A 23,356-nucleotide genomic window follows, 5' to 3' on the forward strand; every position below is an offset into this window, starting at 1 on the left:
GTGATGGGCTACAGTGATGGGCTACAGTGATGGGCTACAGTGATGGGCTACAGTGATGGGCTACAGTGATGGGCTAGAGTGATGGGCTACAGTGATGGGCTACAGTGATGGGCTACAGTGATGGGCTACAGTGATGGGCTACAGTGATGGGCTACAGTGATGGGCTACAGTGATGGGCTACAGTGATGGGCTACAGTGATGGGCTACAGTGATGGGCTACAGTGATGGGCTACAGTGATGGGCTACAGTGATGGGCTACATTGATGGGCTACAGTGATAGGCTACAGTGGTGGGCTACAGTGATGGGCTACAGTGATGGGCTACAGTGATGGGCTACAGTGATAGGCTACAGTGGTGGGCTACAGTGATAGGCTACAGTGATGGGCTACAGTGATGGGCTACAGTGATGGGCTACAGTGATGGGCTACAGTGATGGGCTACAGTGATGGGCTACAGTGATGGGCTACAGTGCTGGGCTACAGTGCTGGGCTACAGTGATGGGCTACAGTGATGGGCTACAGTGATGGGCTACAGTGATGGGCTACAGTGATGGGCTACAGTGATGGGCTACAGTGATGGGCTACAGTGATGGGCTACAGTGCTGGGCTACAGTGATGGGCTACAGTGATGGGCTACAGTGATGGGCTACAGTGATGGGCTACAGTGATGGGCTACAGTGATGGGCTACAGTGATAGGCTACAGTGCTGGGCTACAGTGCTGGGCTACAGTGATGGGCTACAGTGATGGGCTACAGTGATGGGTTACAGTGATGGGCTACAGTGATGGGCTACAGTGATGGGCTACAGTGATGGGCTACAGTGATGGGCAACAGTGATGGGCTACAGTGATGGGCTACAGTGATGGGCTACAGTGATGGGCTACAGTGATGGGCTACAGTGATGGGCTACAGTGATGGGCTACAGTGATGGGCTACAGTGATGGGCTACAGTGATGGGCTACAGTGATGGGCTACAGTGCTGGGCTACAGTGATGGGCTACAGTGATGGGCTACAGTGATGGGCTACAGTGATGGGCTACAGTGATGGGCTACAGTGATGGGCTACAGTGATGGGCTACAGTGATGGGCTACAGTGATGGGCTACAGTGATGGGCTACAGTGATGGGCTACAGTGATGGGCTACAGTGATGGGCTACAGTGATGGGCTACAGTGATGGGCTACAGTGATGGGCTACAGTGATGGGCTACAGTGATGGGCTACAGTGATGGGCTACAGTGATGGGCTACAGTGATGGGCTACAGTGATGGGCTACAGTGATGGGCTACAGTGATGGGCTACAGTGATAGGCTACAGCGATGGGCTACAGTGATAGGCTACAGTGCTGGGCTACAGTGATGGGCTACAGTGATAGGCTACAGTGCTGGGCTACAGTGATGGGCTACAGTGATAGGCTACAGTGATGGGCTACAGTGATGGGCTACAGTGATAGGCTACAGTGATGGGCTACAGTGATGGGCAACAGTGATAGGCTACAGTGATGGGCTACAGTGATGGGCTACAGTCAGGGCCGGCTCTGTAAATCTGGGGGCCCTAAGCAGAAAAATTGTGGGGCCCTGCCTTGCAGTGAATAATGGAGTATTGCCACCGCAAACCGGCAACTGTATACAATCTAACCCCAATCTAACAAATCTTCAATAAAGTTGTTGCATATATACTACAGTGTTGCTGGAGTCTCGATCTTTGAACTTCTTTTCCCTTTTCCACACTTTAAAAAGAGGGAGAAGTTGGACCAGTAATTTCTTTGCTTCCTTAAAGTGATTTAAACATATTCTTCTTTTTTCTGCACCCGATGGATAGACTCGTTTCATTTTTGCGGTCAAATTTCCAAGTCCAGGGAAGACAACGATCTGACTCGGTTGGTTGACTTAGTGGTTCTCAAACTTTTTCGGTCATTCCCCACTTTGGACAAGGGGGAATTTTCAAGCCCCACTGCCCCCATCACCCCAACACAATGCTAATGAAATGTGCAACAAGCTTAAAATGTTCCAATTTATTGAAGTAACAAGTATACAACAAACTATCTACATCAAATAACATAACAGCAAGTTAAAAAATAAAGAAAATAAAAGTGCAGCTGTGTCAAAATGTGTATCAAGTTCAAAAATAGAAAATAAATAAAAGTGCCACTTTGCAATCTGTTAAAAAAAGAAAAGAAGAGAAATCCATTTGGCAAGACAGGTCTATTAAAAAAATACATAGGCTACTGTGTTTGATATGGGATTAAACTGATGGGCAGTGTATGAGATATAAACGAATGATTAATTATTTTAATATTCCTTTGTTCCGATCAGAGCATGAGCGGAGAGCGCATTTCTGAATATTCCTCCGCTCGCTCATTCCGGCGCTCAGGGTCGCGCGCTCAACCCTGCTGGCTCGAGAATATGTGGAATAAGGGCTGCCTCCGACTAAAGTTTTTTTCTAGTCGACTAGTAGTTGTTTATTCAAGCCATTAGTGGACAAATCGCCCCTTTATATTGATTTAATAACTTAAATAGGCTTTACAGGATAATGAGTGTTATAAAGCCTCACTCAAGCGCACGAACCGGCAATAGGCTAATGATTATGAATGTGTAAAAAATAGCAAGGAGACATTTAATTGTTTATTAATAAACTGGTGTTTTCTGCGTCGCTGCAAATATGAAGTTGGCGATGCGGACTCGCCATGAACGAATAAAGATGTAAAGGCATAAAAAGGAAAATTTCCTCCCGTTGGCGCACCCCACCTGTCACGTCTCCTTTCCCCACCAGTGGGGCGCGCCCCACACTTTGAGCGGCGACTACCATCTGTAGTTAGGGGGCCCCCTAGTGGCGGTGGGGCCCTAAGCAGCCGCTTAGTTTGCTTATAGGGAGAGCCGGCTCTGGCTACAGTGATGGGCGACAGACAGTGAGTGTAGCCTCTCCATACACGACTATGTTGTCCGCATGACACAGCACTCCGTCGCATCCCTCCAACACCTGCGACATGCGACGCTGGAAGTGCTCCGGGGCGGATGAGATCCCAAATGGTAGGCGATTGAATGCATATCGCCCGAATGGGGTGATGAATGTAGTGAGGAGCTGGCTCTCCTCCGACAACGGGATCTGCCAGAAACCGGAGGTTGCGTCCAACTTCGTGAACACTTTTGCCCCAGCCAGAATGACTAGTGTGTGGTCTACTGCTGGGAGAATGTGTCTCTCTTTCAGCACCCACTGGTTCAGGTGCGTCAGGTCCATGCACAGCCGAATCTTTCCATGCCTGCACACCAGGGTGTGGGTTGGGTCACCTTTGAAATCACCCCCATGTCCTCCAAACGCTTCAGCTCCCCCTGCACCTTGTCTCGCAGTGGTAGAGGCACGGGGCGTGGGGATGACAGAGCATACGGGACAGCACCTGGCTCCAGCTCTATTTTGTAGGGCTCCTTTAACTTTCCCAAGCCTGAAAACACTGTACTTTAAAGTCCTCTTGCTGGGCTTGTACAGTGTGGAGACGCCTTATTAGCTTGAGTGATTTCATAGCAGGAAGGCCCAGTAGCGCCTTAGTCAAATCTTTAACAACATAAATGTCTTGTTCTGTTGTTACCTTTTCGTGACTCAGCTCCCCTTTAAAGCGTCCTTTTGCTTCCAGTCTGTAGTTTCCTGGTCCATACAGCACTTTAAGTGGCGGTTCCAGTGTCCCGTGCTTTTAAATGGAGTGGCTGCTGCTTGGAACTGCTGTAACACTTGCTCCAGTATCCAGTTTAACAACAGTTGCTTCTCCATTTAACTGCACTGACTCTATCCACTCACCCTCTCCCTCAGAGCCCACTTCTCCTAGGAAAGCATATCCTCCTCATTTTTGCTCCCCATATGTGCCTCTGAGATATCATGGACCCGCTGGTCGATCAGCATCTCTAATGCCGACCACAATTCGGTCCCTTATTGACTGTTCTCTCAGGACCCCAAATTCAGTGTTCGCCAGTGTGTGCACCGCTGTTATAAAGGACTCACTCTCACGGGCTCTTGGTTTCGTCTGGTAAAGCATGCTCTTTCGAAGATTACGTTCCGCTTGCTAACACAGTGCGCCGTGAAAGCCTCTGTAACCGCGTCATAGGACTTCTGTTCGTCTGTGAGGGGTAACACTTTTAGGATATCTTCGGCATCGTCGTCGGCTGCATACATGAAGGCGTTCACTCGAAACTCTAACGATTGTTTATCCAATCCTGGCGCTATTCTGTAGCGTTCGAAGCGCTTAATCCATCTCGGCCATTCATTAGCATTGGAGAAGTTGAACTTGCCTGGCGGCGCTAGCTGTGGAGCTAACTGTTGCGCTGATGCTTCTCCGTCCATCTTCCTTCCTTTTTCGGGACGTTGTTTTGCTTCGCAGGTTTAGTTCGTCTTTCTACTGTCCTCCTCCTCTCCGTTTTACTTCTGATCTGACACCATGTTTCGTTCAGTATGCCGAGGGTATGCACTGAATAAAGAAACTGAGAGCTGGCGCATGTTTATCAGGAACCTTTACTGGGAACATATGTGTCACATTCAAAACAGTCTGTGTGTCACCATGAAACTTTAGTTCCCTTTACAGCACCAGCACCAGCACCAGCACCACTAATGTGTGCTCCAGGAAAAACACACGCGTGCGAGTTCTGGCTCAGCGCTTCAGTTTCAGTCTGACCCAGTTACTGGTCCAACACAAGCTCTGATCCTCAGCCTTCTGTCATTCGGACCCGCAGAGCTGACATATCACAGTATTCCATATTTCATGTTATTCCAAGTCAACTTTTATTTCATTTTAAAGCAGCAGAAATGATTTTAGTTGCAGTAACGTGGCGGTCTACGGAAGCTCTGAACCGCAACTAAAAAAAAAAAAAAAATCTGTAAAAAAAACAAAAACACTAGCATTTTGAGATTAAAGTCGAAATATTTCGAGATTAAAGTCGAAACCGCAACGTAAAAAAACAAAAATTTGTTAAAAAAAATAAACCTAGCATTTTGAGATTAAAGTCGAAACATTTCGAGAATAAAGTCGAAACATTACGATAATACAGTCTTCCATAGAAGTGTGTGCATTCATAACAGTGCGCGTCCACTGGCTCAGAGCGTGTGTGTGTGTGTGTTATCTGGGCTTTCAACAAAATTCTACACAGGTGCTAATCTACCAACAAGAATTACCCTGGCGTTGCCTATAGACGAGCGCACAGACTCCGCCGGAGTATCACAATGGTCCACACTTTATGTGGCAGTGTTTTTGAGGTGTTTTCGTGCTCGTCTAGGCAACACTATCTGGGTCGAGAACACTACAGGAACCGTTCTGTCTCCCTCTTCACCGTAAATACGTTCTGGATACATTTTAAGTGCATCATTCTGTATCCAATCATTTGGCCGGATCCCGTGATTTCCTCAGATTTAATAACCACTAATGGTGGTTGAGGAGAGATTCTCTGATATGATTGTAAAGCGCTTTGAGTGTAGGCCTAGTAGACATATGAAAGCGCTATATAAATGCCTCATTCATTCATTCATAAAGCTGGATATCTCCATCCAGTGTGAAAAGTGTTTTCCGGGGTGGTTTTCCTATAGGCTAAAGTCTATTCCGGCGCAGTATTATAACGTCCTATAATGGTAGCCTAATGCTGGTAGATTGGCACCTGTTGAATTTCCTTTTGTTGAAACAAAACACACACACACACACACACACACACACACACACACACACACACACACACAGTGTGAAACACTCGCTATGCACCATTATGAATGCCTGTGTGTGCGGCAATCTGAAACAATGTTTCGACTTTAATCTCGAAATGTTTCGACTTTAAAGCAGCACTAGGTTACTTTTCAACCTTCATAATATATTTCCAAGTCTCTTGTGATGGTACATCGACTTACAATAGGTTGAATGACACGTCTGCCATAGCCTGACGGGGTCTGTATTGTTTTTAATCGTACTTTTAAACTTCGGGTTTCGGGTAGTAACCGGCGAACAAAGAGAACTACAAAATTCGACTGGTTTACGGCATATACGTCACTTCCACCACCACCCCCACTTCCTTAAAATCGGACGTGCGAGCCAAATGTTATAGTCATGGCCGAAGCATCACAGAAAAACAAGAAAGCAAAGGTTTTATCGGAGCAAAGCAAAAAGAGAAAAAGAGAAAGTGATCGCGTTAAAGGCAGAACGAGGATCAATATTGGGCCAGCATTTTCTCGCTGGCGTGAGCTGAAGGAGGAGGAGGGGTGCCCGACCGATGCGGACTTGAAAAAAAAAAAAAATCTAAAATCAAATGAAAGCCTGTGTCTAAACGGCGTGCACAAGTTTGGTAGGGGCTAGATTCTTGCAAGTAAATATATAAGATGTACAAAATCATATTTTAGGATACCTAACATGTCTGTGATATTTGTTTATTTGTCTTGCCTCAAGCTATAATGCAAATCGATTTGTAAAATTTGCAGATTCATTTATGGTAGCTTGATATTATAATATTGACGATATATGGTTATTATCTACCACTCAAACATTGCATTGAAGTATCATATAGATTCAGTAAAACGGTAACCAATAGACTAGGCTACTATAATGACGCTGGCTTGTAAACGTGATCATCGCGATCATTTGTCGTTAGAAAAAAAATAAAACCCATGAAATTATATTCATATGACATGCTGAAATATATGCCACTGTACCTGGGATGAAGACATTTCACACGCGACGCAAGCAGAACACCTGCATGTGACCTCCTCCTACAGTGTTCAGGGCTATCGTGGTTGTCAACAAATGCACGTGCATGTAGGATAACAGAGTTTATGACAGTAGTAGAGGTCTAGAGGACAATACTGTTTCCCAACTGTAGGGGGACCCCGAGAGCAAAAGTAGCCTGGTGTTACTTTAATCTCGAAATGTTTCGACTTTAATCTCGAAATGTTTCGACTTTAATCTCGAAATGTTTCGACTTTAATCTCGAAATGTTTCGACTTTAATCTCGAAATGTTTCGACTTTAATCTCGAAATGTTTCGACTTTAATCTCGAAATGTTTCGACTTTAATCTCGAAATGTTTCGACTTTAATCTCGAAATGTTTCGACTTTAATCTCGAAATGTTTCGACTTTAATCTCGAAATGTTTCGACTTTAATCTCGAAATGTTTCGACTTTAATCTCGAAATGTTTCGACTTTAATCTCGAAATGTTTCGACTTTAATCTCGAAATGCTAGTTTTTTTGGGGTTTTTTTTACAGATTTTTTTTTTTTTTTACGTTGCGGTTCAGGTAGCGGTCAAACAGTGACCGAATGGTTTTTTTTTTTGTATTTCAATGGGGGATTTTATGGTACTACATTTTATATTTTCAATGTATTTATAATCCATTTATTCACGTTTTTAGCATAGACCCGAAAATTAAATTTCCAGCTTAAACTGTGGTAAATCTTGAATGCTTCAGAGCAACAGACTGAAGTTTGATCTCTTTTCAAAGACGACACACAGCAGATTATTATAAAAGTTTTAAAAATTTAACTTAAAAAAAAGTTACAGAATTTTACATTTTATGCATTTTGCATGTTATGAAAAATGCATAAAATACTATTTTAAATTTTTATATGAAATCTATATTGTCAAAAACACGTTTTACTCTAAAACTGCAAGAAAATCAAAGCCATAAATCTAAACAAGTATTCCGCATGTGAGTCTGATCTCTCAGTAAATGAGCGTTCAGTGAGAGTGTGTTCGGCTGCAGTTCCACACGCTTCCACTAGAGGAAACTCTCCTTCATTTCCAACGCGTCGTTTCTGACCGCGAGGAGCACAAGTGTGACTGTTGCTTTCAGGACCATTAAACCTGTTCACATCATGGCCACGATTTATTGTGTGTTCACACAGCAAGTGCGAAACCTTTACCAAGTTTCGTACAATTCCGAGTAAGTAAAACATTTTTTTATTAGTAGAAATATTTGGTCAAAAATTAGCTACTGAAGAGCAAAATTCAAGATCCAATTCTAAGGGAAAAAAGACTGACTTTTTTTTCTTCAGAATTGCCCATTTGCCTGTTTATATTGCGAGACATAAACATGCAATTCTGAGAAAAAACTCGCAATTACCTTTTTCATTCTGTGGCGGAAACAAGCTTTCATAGATGAACGCCACAACAAGTAAGAATAGATCTGTCGCTACTTCCACTCGTCTTGAGTTTAAAATGTAAAATACAGAATTTGTGTAAAAATGAATAAATAAAATAAACACAACACCTAAATATCGGGCCCCAGTCCACTCTGACCCACAGCAGGAGAATCACACACACGTGACACTGCAAAACACACACGCGCTCCGCTCTAAAATTAGCTTTCACTGCCTATAACAGCAGATTTACTGGCGGCTTTAATTTGCAGTCTGCAGGCCGTCACACAACACAACACAACAGGACAGGCTGAACACACACACTCGCGTGAACACACACATGCTTTCAATCAGGCAGTGCTGTCTCGGTTTACCGCTCATTCCTCCGCGCGCCTGAAGCTCATTCCTGGTTCACCGGGAGCCGTGCGCGTTCACATGTGTCAGGGTGTGTTCCACTAAACACACACTACACAACAACAAGCACACACAACCAGAGAGAAGTGATCTTCTGCATCATTACTCACATCATGCCACTACAGAAGTGCAGCTGTATTTCTAGAATAATGTGTTATTCAACACAGATCGTCAACACAGCAAACACAAATGCGTTATTTCTGAATGTTCTCTGAACGTTCAAAACGTCCCGTTTCGTCCTGTTTTTAAGTGAACCATCCATTCTTCAAACATTATGGGAACGTTACTTTTCAATGTTCTCTGAACGCTCTGAAACATTTAATACACGTCCAACTTAAACATTTCAGAAGAAAACATTCCATGAATAAACGATGTATAAATAATGTTTCTGTGCAAATGTTTTAAGATAAGTGGAAAATAACACATTTCAGCTCTACAGAAGACAATACTGTCATTATTCAGATCAGGTCAGGGTTTGTTCTCATCCGATTCAGTCGATAATATTACTGAATATTAAGTGTCTTTTAAACTGATCAAGATGAAAGTCTAAAATAACTTTGGACCCCGTTGACTTTCATTATACAGACAAAAAAACACTTTTTCAAAATATTTTCTTTTGTGTTCCACAAAAACAAGCAAGTCGTACAGGTTTGACCGACACGAGTGAGAGTACATGACAGTCTAACACACACTTCTCCACTACACGAGATACTCACACTGATGCGCAATCTTACACGCGTATAATAGTATAAGTCTTTCAGTCTTACTACTTCAAAATGTCACATTTAATTCGATGTGTAACTTTCTGTTTCTTTGAGATATTTGTGAAATTTACAAGCAATTTCTGAGTGCAAGTAAATCCTGCAACAGAATGTCTTCAACATCATTACATAAAGCTGCGGCGAAACCAGATTAAATAACTATAAAAACTGGTGGTTTTGCAATACCAATACATAGATATAATAAAAGTAAAAACAACTGGGAAAAAGGTCAAACTGAGACAGGCTGACCCAATGTTATTTTATTACGGACGTCTCCTAGTTTTACAGGAATAAATAAAGTTCTGTCAGACAATCTCGACTCTTCGAGAGAACATAGCAAACAAAAGCACGTTCAGTGATTCATCTGCAAACGGCGTGAAGCCAAACACTGCAGCCGGCCAATCAATCTCTGAGCAGGAGAATTATTCATATCACAAGCAGAAAATATGGAGAGGAAATAGATCAAATATTTTATTTCAGCATCCTCCCTGTTTCAGATTAGCCTGATTTACAGAGAGAGAGAGAGAGAGAGAGAGAGAGAGAGAGAGAGAGAGAGAGAGAGAGAGAGAGAGAGCTGATAGGAGAATCTCCAGAATCAGCCACATCACCAGTGGAACTATCCGAGTCATCCCAGACACAAGACATGAGCAGACCTTCACATGTTTCACTGCTCATTTATCCTCTAAATCACACTCAAAACACTGTAGTTGTTGTTCACAGAAAATGTTCAATATTATATTACTTTAAATAATGCTTCAGCAGTGGAGGAGACCCCATGATTCTGAATGCATATTTACACTTTACAGATGCATTATAAATGAGAAATATTGAGATGAAATTCAGAACAAATGCACTGGATTCACATGATCCATACGGTCGCCATATCGGTATTGTCACGGTTTACTATTCTCTGGTTCCTTCTCGTCTCGTGTTTATGTTGTTGTATGAATGCACGTGCGTAGTGGGCGTGAGTGTTGTGTCATTACCTGATCCGCTCCAGCTGATCATCATCTCACCACCAGCTGCAGTCATTTTCCTCACCCTATTTATACTCACCGGTTTTTGTCCTCTTTGTCAGATCGTTGTTTGAGGTCTCCTGTGTCGGTGTTCCAGTCCTGTCATCCCGCTCGTCCGGTGTTCGTGTTCTTCGTGGATTTGTCGTTCGTTGTGGATTATCGTTTGGGTTGTGTGGATTCCGTCTTCTGTGTTTCACCACTTCACGGTTCCTGTCATCACTTCTGACCATCGAAGTCCCTGCGCCATCATTCCACGCCCGTGTCATTGTTTTGTCTAAAGATCTTCAATAAATTGAGTAACTTGCAATTGCTTCCTGTGTTCTGTTCCCCGCCATGACAGAACGATCTGACCAAACCATGGAAGCAGCGAGTGCGCCATCGACTTCGTTGGAGGATTTCATTCGGCACAGCATACGAAGGATGGATTCCCAAGAGAGGAATTTGAATGACACGGGTCGTGCGGTACAATCTTTGGTGGCGCAGGTGTCCGAGCTTACCCAGCAGATCCAACAAATGCGAGCTCCCACTGCGCCACCCGCACCAGCCGTTCCCCCCACACCACCAGAGGTCCACCACCAGTCTGAGCCCCGCCTACCGGTTCCGGAGGCTTATTCCGGGGAGTCCAAGTACTGTAGAGCCTTTTTGACACGATGCTCGATGCATTTTGCTTTACAACCTAGAACTTTTCAGACCGAACAGGCCAAGGTAGCGTTCGTCCTGACTCTTCTGACGGGAAAGGCGGCGCTATGGGGAACGGCGGTGTGGGAGAACCAAGACCCATGCTGCGCCTCGTTCCAGACACTCTCCACCGAAATCAGACGAGTTTTCGACCGCGCCGTCGCGGGGAGAGAGGCCGCCAGGGTATTGGCCGACCTGCATCAGGGAGAGAGGTCGGTCGCGGATTTTTCCATCGAGTTCCGGACCCTGGCGGCCGAATGTCAATGGAACGAGGAGGCGCAGTGGGACATGTTCCTGCATGGGTTGGCTGACCGCGTCCAGAGGGAGATCTACGCCCTGGACCTCCCCACATCTTTAAATGGACTGATCGAGCTGGCACTGCGGGTGGACGCTCGACTCTCACGAGTCGAGCGAAGAGGGGCGTTCACCCGCACACCGGAAGGAGCCGAGGGTCCAAGGTCCAGCGGCAGGGACGCGGTCAGTCCCGTCTACGATCACGAACCCATGCAGGTGGGGCGAGCTCGGCTTTCCCGGGAGGAGAGGGAAAGGCGGAGGTCCCAGGGCCTTTGCCTCTACTGCGGCGGTACGGGACATTTCGCATACAACTGCCCGGTAAAAGGTCAAGCCCGATAGTAAGTATGAGGCTACTATCGGGTGGGATCTCCGCCAAGAAGACCTCATCCACATCTACCCTCCTCCCGGTAAGACTAAGATGGTCAGTCCACCAGCACGACTGTAGAGCACTTTTGGACTCCGGGGCTGAAGGTAATTTTATGGACAAATCATTTGCACTCAAGTTTCAGATTCCCCTCAAGCCCCTCACTCACAGGATTGCAGTACACGCACTTAATGGTCAAGAACTTCCCACTATTTCATTCACGACTGAAGATATTACCCTCATCACATCTGGCAACCACACTGAGACTATTTTTTTTTACATACTGGATTCACCCCTCGCACCCATCGTTCTTGGACACCCCTGGCTCATCCGTCACAACCCCCGAATAGACTGGCAGCAAAGAACTGTGCTGGAGTGGAGCAAGGAATGTCATAAGTCCTGTCTTGTGTCTGCTTGTTCGTCTGTGCCTGTTTTTATGTTTCAGGAGGAAGCAGGGGATTTGTCTAACGTGCCCAGGGAGTACCTGGACCTGAAGGAAGTGTTTAGTAAGTCTCGTGCTGCTTCTCTCCCTCCGCATCTTCCCTATGACTGTGCCATAGATTTACTGCCAGGTAAGTCTCCGCCCAAGGGCAAGTTATACTCACTGTCTGTTCCTGAGAGGGAGGCCATGGAGAAATATATTTCTGATTCTCTAGCAACCAAGTTCATTCGCCCTTCCTCTTCTCCAGCGGGGGCGGGGTTCTTTTTTGTGGGGAAGAAGGATGGTTCTCTGCGACCTTGTATCGATTACCGGGGGTTGAACAACATCACGGTAAAGAATACTTATCCTTTGCCGTTGATGTCTTCAGCTTTCGAGAGGTTACAGGGAGCTTCCGTCTTCACGAAATTGGACTTACGTAACGCATATCATTTGGTTCGCATTAGGGAGGGGGATGAGTGGAAGACTGCGTTTAACACCCCCAGGGGGCACTTTGAATATTTGGTCATGCCGTTCGGGCTGTCCAACTCCCCTGCGGTCTTCCAGGCACTCGTCAATGATGTGCTGCGAGATATGATAGATCAGTTCATTTATGTCTACCTGGATGACATATTGATTTTTTCATCTTCTCTCCAGGAACATGTGCAGCACGTCCGACGAGTGCTTCAGAGGTTGCTAGAGAATGGGCTTTTTGTCAAGGCGGAGAAATGCGAATTTCATGCACAGTCTGTTCCTTTCCTAGGGCACATCATTTCGTCTGAAGGAGTGCGTATGGATCCTGAAAAGGTTAAGGCTGTGGTCGAGTGGCCAAGCCCAGATTCCCGTAAGGCCCTACAGAGGTTTCTGGGCTTCGCCAATTTCTACCGGCGTTTTATTCGCAACTTCAGCCAACTAGCCGCACCTCTGACTGCCTTGACCTCCCCCAGAACGGCGTTCAGGTGGACAGACACAGCGGAAGCTGTGTTTGCCAAACTGAAAGGCCGCTTTGTTTCAGCCCCCATCCTCATTGCCCCTGATTCTTCACGTCAGCTCGTGGTGGAGGTTGATGCGTCAGAGGTGGGGGTAGGTGCAGTGCTATCCCAACGCTCTTCTACAGACGACAAGATGCATCCCTGCGCGTTTTTGTCTCATCGCTTGTCCCCAGCCGAACGTAATTACGACATCGGTAACAGGGAGTTGTTGGCAGTCAAAGTAGCGTTGGAGGAGTGGCGTCACTGGTTAGAAGGGTCGGGGGTACCTTTTATCGTCTGGACTGATCATAAGAATCTAGAATACATTAGAACGGCTAAAAGATTGAACTCCAGGCAGGCTCGGTGGGCACTTTTTTTCGGCCGTTTTGATTTTACTCTCTCGTACCGCCCGGGTTCTAAAAACATCAAACCCGATTCATTATCTCGTATTTTTGAGCCTTCCGAACGCCCGTCTACTCCCGAGTGCATTTTACCCGAAACCCTATTTGTTTCCACACTCACATGGGAGGTCGAATCGAAGGTCAAGTCGGCCTTAGAAGGGGTAACGCCTCCGCCCGGTTGCCCACCGAATCGTTTATTTGTGCCGGAGGAATTACGGTCCGACGTCATTCAGTGGGGTCATTGCTCCAACGTGGCTTGTCATCCAGGAGTCAACCGAACCAGTTTCTTGGTGAAGCAACGATTTTGGTGGCCACTTATGGCTCGTGACATTCACAGCTTTGTCTTGGCTTGCTCAGTTTGTGCCACTGGTAAGACTTCTAATCGACCCCCAGATGGGTTACTCCAACCGCTGCCAGTCCCTTCGAGACCCTGGTCCCACATCGCGCTAGATTTTATTACCGCCCTCCCGCCCTCCCAGGGTAACACAGTCGTTTTGACCGTGGTGGACCGGTTTTTGAAGGCGGCTCACTTTATTCCCTTACCCAAATTACCCTCAGCTAAGGAGACAGCGTTGACGGTCGTAGATCACGTCTTTCGTTTACATGGCCTCCCGATGGACGTGGTCTCCGACAGGGGACCCCAGTTTGTGTCCAAATTTTGGCGAGAATTTTGTAGATTACTGGGTGCGACGGTTAGTCTGTCCTCAGGGTTCCATCCCCAGAGCAATGGCCAAACTGAGAGAGCCAACCAAGATCTGGAAAGGGTGTTACGGTGCTTGGTCTCCAAGAATCCTTCCTCATGGAGCCAACAACTATCCATGGTGGAGTACGCCCACAACACGTTACCGGTGTCGTCCACGGGCCTTTCTCCGTTTAAGTGTAGTTTAGGTTACCAGCCACCTATTTTTCCTAGTCTGGAATCCGAGGTCGCGGTCCCCTCTGCTCACGCCTTCGTCCAGAGGTGTCACCGTACCTGGACTAGAGCCCGTGAGACTCTACTCCAGGTGGGGGCGCGCACCAAGGCCAAGGCCGATCGCCACCGGTCAAGGCCTCCCGTATACATCGTCGGTCAAAAAGTGTGGCTTTCTACCAGAAACATTCCTCTCCGCTCCGTCTCCAATAAGCTTGCTCCCAAATTCATTGGCCCGTTCACTGTCACCAAGATCATTAGTCCGGTGGCAGTCCGCCTCAATTTACCTCCGGCGTACAGGAGGATTCATCCCGTCTTCCACGTATCCAAAATTAAGCCCGTGTTTCATTCGCACATTAATCCGCCAGTCCCGGTTCCCCCCCCCGCCGCGACTCGTAGATGGGGAGACCACTTATTCGGTCAACCGTATTCTGGACTCTAGGCGGAGGGGACGCGGATTCCAGTACTTGGTGGACTGGGAAGGTTACGGTCCGGAGGAGAGAAGTTGGGTACCTGCTAGAGACATCCTGGATCACTCCCTTATCGATGATTACAATCGACAGGTAAGGGAGTCTGAGAACGCCAGGAGGCGTTCTTAGGAGGAGGGGTACTGTCACGGTATACTATTCTCTGGTTCCTTCTCGTCTCGTGTTTATGTTGTTGTATGAATGCACGTGCGTAGTGGGCGTGAGTGTTGTGTCATTACCTGATCCGCTCCAGCTGATCATCATCTCACCACCAGCTGCAGTCATTTTCCTCACCCTATTTATACTCACCGGTTTTGTCCTCTTTGTCAGATCGTTGTTTGAGGTCTCCTGTGTCGGTGTTCCAGTCCTGTCATCCCGCTCGTCCGGTGTTCGTGTTCTTCGTGGATTTGTCGTTCGTTGTGGATTATCGTTTGGGTTGTGTGGATTCCGTCTTCTGTGTTTCACCACTTCACGGTTCCTGTCATCACTTCTGACCATCGAAGTCCCTGCGCCATCATTCCACGCCCGTGTCATTGTTTTGTCTAAAGATCTTCAATAAATTGAGTAACTTGCAATTGCTTCCTGTGTTCTGTTCCCCGCCATGACAGGTATATGTTCATTTTTAATTTTATCCTTATCGGCCCTATAAGAAAATTTGTCCGATATATTAAAGCCGATAAATAATGTATAGCTGAGACTCTTCAGATGCGTTCTTCCAGGAACATTAATAGAACATTTGCTCAAAGTTATCTGGTCTTCATTAATGTTCTCAAAACACGACTTGCACATCATTCATGGAGCATTTCAGTTGGTCATTCTTCTGATGTTTTTTAAATGTTACTTGTTTCAGGACCCTATTAATTTAGACCCCGCCCACAACTACTGAAAGACTCCACCTTATTAGCATAGACCCCGCCCACAACTACTGACAGACTCCACCTTATTAGCATAGACCCCGCCCACAACTACTGACAGACTCCACCCTATTAGCATAGACCCCGCCCACAACTACTGACAGACTCCACCCTATTAGCATAGACCCCACCCACAACTACTGACGGACTCCGCCCTATTAGCATAGACCCCACCCACAACTACTGACGGACTCCACCCTATTAGCATAGACCCCACCCACAACTACTGATGGACTCCACCCTATTAGCATAGACCCCACCCACAACTACTGATGGACTCCACCCTATTAGCATAGACCCCACCCACAACTACTGACGGACTACGCCCTATTAGCATAGACTCCGCCCACAACTACTGACGGACTCCACCCTATTAGCATAGATCCCGCCCACAACTACTGACGAGACTCCACCCTATTAGCATACACTGCTCACACTTACTGAGTGACTCCACCCTATTAGAATAGATCCCGCCCACAACTACTGACGGACTCCGCCCTATTAGAATAGATCCCGCCCACAACTACTGACGAGACTCCACCCTATTAGCATACACTGCTCACACTTACTGAGTGACTCCATCCTGTTAGCATAGATCCCACCCATAACTACTGATGGACTCCACCCTATTAGCATAGGCCCCGCCCACGACAGCTGACGGACTCCAGCCTATTAGCATAGACCCGCCCACAGTGAGCTGAACACAGTCCGCATGTTTATCTCCTCACCAGAGCTTTTAACAGCAGTATTCAAGTAAGAAATGTATTCTTTTTAAAGCTACTAAAGTTATTCAGTGTCAAGAGTGAGTGAGTTTCTGTTTTACTGTAGTTGTTTGATTCATATTAACAGCATATATAGCAGTATTAGGGGTGTGCGATATCGTCTGCGATATATATCGTAATTGTTGTCTTAACGATGTTCGATTTGACATTATCGAGTAGGCTATAGCCTATCCCTCACACACACACACACACACACACACACACACACACACAGAGATTAGACTAGTGCCAGTGTGCATTTAGAGTGCACGCTTTCACTGCGTGATTTAGTCTTTATTTATATCATTTAGTAATGAATATCAAGAGTGCAGTTTTTCTCCAGATACCAGCATGATAACAAATGTGATATTGATTTTATACAAGTTTAATAAACAAGAAGTTAATATTAAGTGACTTTCATTTTAGACAACATATTGCCTGTTCAACGGAAATAGTTCAAAACAAAGACACACACGGCGGTGTTTCCTCACTGAGTGAATCGGCCGTTTGAGTGAATCGGCCGTTTGAGTGAATCGACCGTTTGAGTGAATCGGCCGTTTGAGTGAATCGGCCGTTTGAGTGAATCGGCCGTTTGAGTGAATCGGCCGTTTGAGTGAATCGGCCGTTTGAGTGAATCGGCCGTTTGAGTGAATCGGCCGTTTGAGTGAATCGGCCGTTTGAGAGAATCGGCCGTTTGAGTGAATCGACCGTTTGAGTGAATCGGCCGTTTGAGTGAATCGGCCGTTTGAGTGAATCGGCCGTTTGAGTGAATCGGCCGTTTGAGAGAATCGGCCGTTTGAGTGAATCGGCCGTTTGAGTGAATCGACCGTTTGAGTGAATCGACCGTTTGAGTGAATTGGCCGTTTGAGTGAATCGGCCGTTTGAGTGAATCGGCCGTTTGAGTGAATCGACCGTTTGAGTGAATCGGCCGTTTGAGTGAATCGACCGTTTGAGTGAATCGGCCGTAGTGAATCGGCCGTTTGAGTGAATCGACCGTTTGAGAATCGGCCGTTTGAGAGAATCGGCCGTTTGAGTGAATCGACCGTTTGAGAGAATCGGCCGTTTGAGTGAATCGGCCGTTTGAGTGAATCGGCCATTTGAGTGAATCGACCGTTTGAGTGAATCGACCGTTTGAGTGAATCGGCCGTTTGAGTGAATCGGCCGTTTGAGTGAATCGGCCGTAGTGAATCGGCCGTTTGAGTGAATCGACCGTTTGAGAATCGGCCGTTTGAGAGAATCGGCCGTTTGAGTGAATCGGCCGTTTGAGTGAATCGACCGTTTGAGAGAATCGACCGTTTGAGAGAATCGGCCGTTTGAGAGAATCGGCCGTTTGAGAGAATCGACCGTTTGAGTGAATCGGCCGTTTGAGAGAATCGGCCGTTTGAGTGAATCGACCGTTTGAGAGAATCGGCCGTTTGAGTGAATCGGCCGTTTGAGTGAATCGGCCGTTTGAGTGAATCGACCGTTTGAGTGAATCGACCGTTTGAGTGAATCGGCCGTAGTGAATCGGCCGTTTGAGTGAATCGGCCGTTTGAGTGAATCGGCCGTAGTGAATCGGCCGTTTGAGTGAATCGACCGTTTGAGAATCGGCCGTTTGAGAGAATCGGCCGTTTGAGTGAATCGGCCGTTTGAGTGAATCGACCGTTTGAGAGAATCGACCGTTTGAGAGAATCGACCGTTTGAGAGAATCGGCCGTTTGAGAGAATCGGCCGTTTGAGAGAATCGACCGTTTGAGTGAATCGACCGTTTGAGTGAATCGGCCGTTTGAGTGAATCGGCCGTTTGAGTGAATCGGCCGTTTGAGTGAATCGGCCGTTTGAGTGAATCGGCCGTTTGAGTGAATCGGCCGTTTGAGTGAATCGGCCGTTTGAGTGAATCGGCCGTTTAAGTGAATCGACCGTTTGAGAGAATCGACCGTTTGAGAGAATCGGCCGTTTGAGAGAATCGGCCGTTTGAGTGAATCGGCCGTTTGAGTGAATCGGCCGTTTGAGAGAATCGGCCGTTTGAGTGAATCGGCCGTTTGACAGAATCGGCCGTTTGAGAGAATCGGCCGTTTGAGAGAATCGGCCGTTTGAGAGAATCGGCCGTTTGAGAGAATCGGCCGTTTGAGTGAATCGGCCGTTTGAGTGAATCGGCCGTTTGAGAGAATCGGCCGTTTGAGAGAATCGGCCGTTTGAGAGAATCGACCGTTTGAGAGAATCGACCGTTTGAGAGAATCGGCCGTTTGAGAGAATCGGCCGTTTGAGTGAATCGGCCGTTTGAGTGAATCGGCCGTTTGAGAGAATCGGCCGTTTGAGAGAATCGCCCGTTTGAGTGAATCGGCCGTTTGAGAGAATCGGCCGTTTGAGTGCATCGGCCGTTTGACAGAATCGGCCGTTTGAGAGAATCGGCCCATTGAGAGAATCGACCGTTTGAGTGAATCGACCGTTTGAGTGAATCGGCCGTTTGAGTGAATCGGCCGTTTGAGTGAATCGGCCGTTTGAGAGAATCGACCGTTTGAGTGAATCGGCCGTTTGAGAGAATCGGCCGTTTGAGTGAATCGGCCGTTTGAGAGAATCGGCCGTTTGAGTGCATCGGCCGTTTGACAGAATCGGCCGTTTAAGAGAATCGGCCGTTTGAGAGAATCGACCGTTTGAGTGAATCGACCGTTTGAGTGAATCGACCGTTTGAGAGAATCGACCGTTTGAGAGAATCGGCCGTTTGAGAGAATCGGCCGTTTGAGTGAATCGGCCGTTTGAGAGAATCGGCCGTTTGAGTGAATCGGCCGTTTGAGTGAATCGACCGTTTGAGAGAATCGGCCGTTTGAGAGAATCGGCCGTTTGAGTGAATCAGCCGTTTGAGAGAATCAGCCGTTTGAGTGAATCGGCCGTTTGAGAGAATCGGCCGTTTGAGTGAATCGACCGTTTGAGAGAATCGGCCGTTTGAGTGAATCGACCGTTTGAGTGAATCGGCCGTTTGAGTGAATCAGCCGTTTGAGTGAATCAGCCGTTTGAGTGAATCGGTTGAATCTCAATGACTCGCTCATTAACAGCGACTCGCTGCCCCCTACTGGCGGGTTCAATCTCACATTTAAAGCATCTTTTCTTGTTTTAAATAATTTTAAATATCAATATTCAATATTGCAAAGATAAATTTGGTTGATACTGATTTCATTTGATTGGTAACAGCCCTATTGTGTCTTATTTTTATAATTGAATTTGATTAAATGTATGAAATTGACACAAAAGTTTAAAAGATGGCTTTATAAAGGTAAAAATACCCATATAAGGTAAAAATCAATTGAAACATATTGGAAAAAATCATTTCTGCCACTGCTGTGAACTGACACACAGAGTATGAGGAATACCAAAGCTTTAGGAGTCTTTGTCCACAACAGTGCTAAACCTGCAGAGTACCAACACAATACACACACTCTGCAAAATGTCGTCTAATAATTGTTATAGAGAAAATCCCAGAAAATATCGAGATATCATTTTTTGTCAATATTGCACACCCCTAGGTTCTGTATACGCTAATGTCACTTTAATACACAGATCTAATATACACATGCGAATTCTTTCCCTGTTTACGTTCGCAGACGTAACACTGTGTTTGTGAACTCAGTGTGTTTTTGACATAACCTTGTGTGTATTTGACAGTTTAAGCACAATAAGACGTGACAGAGAACTTAGTCTAATAGTCATCATTAGTCATGATGATGAAGAACTAATGTCACGTTCGCGTGACCGTGATAGAGATAATAATAAAACCAAACAGATGTTTTCGGCTGATTCTCTCACACTGACGCACAAACAACAGCAAATACAAGCATTCTGATATCAGGCCATATACTGTATACTAATATACTAATACAGAAGTGACATCAGAGCATCACCTGACCCTTGACCTCTCAGGTTCAGGTTGCTCTTTGACTGTCATGATGCGTCAGTCTTTGTGTTTTCTGACTGATGTTGTGTTATCAGAAAGCATTTCCACTATTAAACCAGCAGACAGAGACTTTTATTCACTTATTCGCCACATCATATCCTCAACACAGTGACGTCAGAGGGGTCCATTAATGTCTTCTAATGTTGCAGTCTAATAAACTCATGCACAAACACCACAGTAAACGCTTAGAAGAGGATAACGGAGAAGTTTAGACGCGCGCGCGCACACACGCACACACACACACACACACACACACGCACTAACATGAATATTAGAACAATCATAAAGCAGCGAACTTCCCCCGCACAGAAGCCGTGCATAACTCACCATCTGACAGTCTGTGAGTGTCTCCGCATGTTTGAGTCTCAGTGAGTCTGAAGCGCGTCTGCGTGTCAAACTCTCAGCAGCACGGGCGCGCGCGCATGCGCAGTGCGAACAGTTTATTACTTGATTCATTTATGTTTGCAAAACAATTTAGTTTACGTTTATGGAATCATATATATATATATATATATATATATATATATATATATATATATATGTGTGTGTGTGTGTGTGTGTGTGTGTATAGTAATATAACATTATAAGTATATTATTATAACATTTAAAATAAAATATTCTATATTAAATATTTTGAATTTGACAATATTATATATATAATATGTATAATACTAATTCCCATCTCAGTTAACAGGGACGTTCTGTCAGAGTTAAGAACAAACGTTCTTCCAGTAACATTAATAAAACGTTCCTTCAGAGTTCTCTGCTCTTTAATAATGTTCTCAGAACGTTTGCACGAGCATGTTATTTACATCGTTAATGGGGCGTTTTTACCTGAAATATTGTAGTTGGGTGTTCAGAACGTCCAGAGAACATTCAAAGGTAACATTCTCAATGTTTATAGAATGATACAATTGATCAGCCTCTTAAAGTTTGATCTGGTGTGTGTCTGTGCGCGCGTGCAAGTGGGTTAGTGTGTGTGTGTGTGCGCGTGCGTGCAAGTGAGTGAGTGTTTGTGTGTGTGTGCGCACGCGCGTGAGTGAGTGTGTTAGTGTGTGTGTGTGTGTGTGTGAGAGAGAGAGAGAGAGAGTGAGAGTCTGTGTGTGTGTGTCAGCTCATGGCTCTTGTGTCGAGGGTAGAGCTCCTGCACTGTTTTCAATGAAAGCGCAGTTATTTTTGCTCCAGACATGTTTACATTTCTGTGGTCGAGTCTCTAACTTTCCTCTTTTTCCTCTTTTTTCTGCTTCTCTCATTTCAGTCACAAACTACCAGACATTCCTGCAGTCTGCCAGAAACTGAGCCATGAGTTAAGAGAAACAATATAGAAGAGGAGAGAGGGAGAGAGAGAGAGAGAGAGAGAGAGAGAGAGAGAGAGAGAGAGGAGGAGAGAGAGAGAGAGAGAGAGAGAGAGAGAGAGAGGGAGAGAGAGAGAGGGAGAGAGAGAGAGAGAGAGAGAGAGAGAGAGAGAGAGAGAGAGAGAGAGAGAGAGAGAGAGAGAGAGAGAGAGAGAGAGAGAGAGAGAGAGACCCTCACTGTACATTAATTTAACAACATTAAAAGTAACAAAACCATATAACTGGTTAGAAAAAAAAAAACGAAGAAAAACTATGAAGAAACAGTTATTTCATCAAAAATACATCAAATGTGACGTGTCACGCAGGGAATTGTGGGAATGTCAATTTACGGTTTTTCACTGTAAATTATACAATGACTTGTTCTTTTTTCACCTCCACCTCTCCAGCGCTCAGACTCGGACCTCTCCAGCGCTCAGACTCGGTCCTCTCCAGCGCTCAGACTCGGACCTCTCCAGCGCTCAGACTCGGACCTCTCCAGCGCTCAGACTCGGACCTCTCCAGCTCTCAGACTCGGTCCTCTCCAGCGCTCAGACTCGGTCCTCTCCAGCTCTCAGACTCGGACCTCTCCAGCGCTCAGACTCGGACCTCTCCAGCGCTCAGACTCGGTCCTCTCCAGCGCTCAGACTCGGACCTCTCCAGCGCTCAGACTCGGACCTCTCCAGCGCTCAGACTCGGACCTCTCCAGCGCTCAGACTCGGACCTCTCCAGCGCTCAGACTCGGTCCTCTCCAGCGCTCAGACTCGGACCTCTCCAGCGCTCAGACTCGGACCTCTCCAGCTCTCAGACTCGGTCCTCTCCAGCGCTCAGACTCGGACCTCTCCAGCGCTCAGACTCGGACCTCTCCAGCGCTCAGACTCGGACCTCTCCAGCGCTCAGACTCGGACCTCTCCAGCTCTCAGACTCGGACCTCTCCAGCTCTCAGACTCGGACCTCTCCAGCTCTCAGACTCAGACCTCTCCAGCGCTCAGACTCGGACCTCTCCAGCGCTCAGACTCGGTCCTCTCCAGCGCTCAGACTCGGACCTCTCCAGCGCTCAGACTCGGACCTCTCCAGCGCTCAGACTCGGACCTCTCCAGCGCTCAGACTCGGACCTCTCCAGCTCTCAGACTCGGACCTCTCCAGCTCTCAGACTCAGACCTCTCCAGCGCTCAGACTCAGACCTCTCCAGCGCTCAGACTCGGACCTCTCCAGCGCTCAGACTCGGACCTCTCCAGCTCTCAGACTCGGTCCTCTCCAGCGCTCAGACTCGGACCTCTCCAGCTCTCAGACTCGGACCTCTCCAGCTCTCAGACTCGGTCCTCTCCAGCGCTCAGACTCGGACCTCTCCAGCGCTCAGACTCGGACCTCTCCAGCGCTTAGACTCGCTCAGACTCTCCAGCTCAGACTCGGACCTCTCCAGCGGGACTCGGACTCGGAGCTCCAGCGCTCAGACTCGGACCTCTCCAGCTCTCAGACTCGGACCTCTCCAGCGCTCAGACTCGGACCTCTCCAGCTTTCAGACTCGGACCTCTCCAGCGCTCAGACTCGGACCTCTCCAGCGCTCAGACTCGGACCTCTCCAGCTCTCAGACTCGGACCTCTCCAGCTCTCAGACTCGGACCTCTCCAGCTCTCAGACTC

General features: G+C 46.7%; 1 protein-coding gene across 2 annotated transcripts in view; it reads right to left on the minus strand.

Annotated features, from left to right (window-relative positions):
• The window catches only part of erg (ETS transcription factor ERG), a 63,986-nt gene extending 43,249 nt beyond the window's left edge, over window positions 1–20,737 (minus strand). For both annotated transcript variants that reach the window (XM_056239019.1, XM_056239017.1), the window contains exon 1: window positions 20,711–20,737. The gene's annotated coding sequence lies outside the window, so the exon portion shown is untranslated. The remainder of the gene's footprint in view (window positions 1–20,710) is intronic.
• Between the last annotated feature and the right edge of the window lie 2,619 nt (window positions 20,738–23,356).

This window comes from Rhinichthys klamathensis, unplaced genomic scaffold, assembly GCF_029890125.1.
Source record: "Rhinichthys klamathensis goyatoka isolate OS25496 unplaced genomic scaffold, OSU_Roscu_1.1 h1tg000550l_1, whole genome shotgun sequence".
NCBI lineage: Eukaryota > Metazoa > Chordata > Actinopteri > Cypriniformes > Leuciscidae > Rhinichthys > Rhinichthys klamathensis.